The 2,213-nt window shown below is 42.1% G+C and overlaps 1 long non-coding RNA gene across 1 annotated transcript; it reads left to right on the forward strand.

Moving 5' to 3' along the window:
* The first annotated feature begins 810 nt into the window (after positions 1-810).
* On the forward strand, positions 811-1,299 carry LOC104952397 (uncharacterized). The gene is made up of 2 exons (XR_799109.1): positions 811-931; positions 1,151-1,299. It is a non-coding gene; the product is annotated as an uncharacterized lncRNA (long non-coding RNA).
* The last annotated feature ends 914 nt before the right edge of the window (positions 1,300-2,213 follow it).

A 2,213-nucleotide genomic window follows, 5' to 3' on the forward strand; every position in this document is an offset into this window, starting at 1 on the left:
TGAAAAATAATAACAATAAAATGAAGATACATGCAGAGAAAAGTTATCTTTTGATCCCGTTTGAATTGTGCCACGAATGACACATATGATGTTTGTCAATCTTAAACAATCATTTCCGTGTAAAAAAAAGTCGGAGTTTGTCGTAAAACTGTTGAAATAAAAGACAAATTCCAAATGCATTCTGGGTCGCGTAAGTGATGTCATAGGCGATAATGCTCCAAGACTGGTGGTTGCGACTCGCAATTAAAGCAAAGAAGAAGAAGAAGATCTCATAACTGATTTATTCCCTCCAATAAATATAAGAGATTGCTCCAATAAATTCACTTGTACAAGATGCCTGTGTGCTTTGTACCAGGTTGTAATCACAAAAGTGATCATACCACTTTGCTCGTTCTATCGCTTCCCGTCTGGTGAAAGGACCAGCACCAAACATATCAGGTAATATACATGTTTTGCATGGAACATAGTCAAGTTAGCTACATAGCTAGTAGCGAGCACGTTAGTTAGCATTACATTACATTACTTAGCTTTGTAATTTGTATTAGCCTTAACATGAAGTAAACCAAAATGTTAAACAGTAAGAGTAGTCATGATGGTAAGTATTTTGTGAAACATTTGAAGAGTAGCCTATCGCCCCCTCCACCAGGTGCTAAGGTGGCGGGAGGTAGGCTAATGCCAAATTAGCATCGGGGATCTTTTCTACTTCATGCTATCTGCACAAATGGTGAGTCAATCTGTTTGTTGGAAAGACAGTAGTTGAGTGATTACTGAGAGACAATTATTAAAAGAGATAATTATTCAGTGTTGTTGTTACTTTAAAGTGTTGTTACTGACCTTTTTCTCTTTTATTTTCTTTACCTCACCTGTAACTGCTGAGACCCTGAGGAACATGCACACTGGACTGACCTGCTCTGGCAACCTGATTTCCACTGTACGTAATAGTATTTGGTTATGGTATATTATTTATATACATCAAAGGCACAATGCACCCCCCAGAGACACACATGTATTGAGTGTGATATTTTGCATGGTCATGTGAAATCATCTTTACATACTAGAAAACTGTAGGAGCGGCAACTTGTTTTGAAATTGAATTTTTAATATCCGATAATAAAGTTGATCTGTTTTCTTTATTCTTCTCTCTTCCCAGCTCCATCCATCACCATTCTCTGTTCCTGCAGGTCCTGCTTGCTAATCAATGCTCATATTTTTTTACACAATTACAAATAAAGTCAATGTATTGTATGACATGAAGTTGTGCTTCATTCTGAGTCAATAATAAATTCATTCTGCCTTCAACTGCAAAATGATTGTGGACTGCACCGACATCCATGTAGCTGCCCCCCAGTAAGACGAACCAAGCAAAGCTGACACTCAACATACAGCTGTGCTCTTAAGTTGACATGAAGAATTTGTGAAATATTGGTAATTATTTGGAAAAAATGACTGACGATGCAGAAAACTTTTTTTATTTAGGAACAGTGATCAGGTGAAGCATTTATCACTACATATGTGTCACACTTAAAAGGCCAAACACACCTCGTTTACAACTCCCCAGTTGATAGCCATGACTCCGTCTAAATTGTACCCCCCAAGCACCCTCTTCATGAGGGACGCGCATGGAGTGGATGAAAGTCCCGACCTCAGCACAGCACCAAAATTGCTGGCTGTCAACCTGCCCTGCCTGTGTAACTGCCACTGAGGATTTGTCTGCTGTCCTACGGTGGCTGTCTGGATGGCAGCTTGATGGTCTCTGCTCAGTCGCATTGAGGCAAGAATTGCCTCAAGCCCCCGACCCCCATGCTCCTTCACCAGCTCCGGCACGTTGAAAATGGCCTGATGTTGAGGCTGCAGCTCTGGCTCAGGTGACAAAAGCCATGCCATGCCACGCTGCGCCCCTCAGTGCAGACCTGAACCAGTCTACTTCCTCAGTGGCGATGTCTCTGGCCAGTGGGTTGTATGTCTCCTCTTGCTGTTGGTAGAGTTGAGACACCGGCTGGACTACTTTTGAAGTGCCAGGCTTCCTCCACTGGCACTCAACTTCTGTGGAGCTGATCTGCCACATGGCAAATATTGCCAATGCTGCAGCGTGGCTGCATTTGTACATCCCCCGTGCACAACCACAGACAGCGCTCTGCATCGCGCCATCCTCTCCCATGTAGATCTGTACAAATAAAGTAAGTACCAAGTTTGTTAACATGCTATAATAGATT

The sequence above is a fragment of the Notothenia coriiceps genome, unplaced genomic scaffold (assembly GCF_000735185.1).
Source record: "Notothenia coriiceps isolate Sejong01 unplaced genomic scaffold, NC01 NC01_scaffold00019950, whole genome shotgun sequence".
Taxonomy (NCBI): domain Eukaryota; kingdom Metazoa; phylum Chordata; class Actinopteri; order Perciformes; family Nototheniidae; genus Notothenia; species Notothenia coriiceps.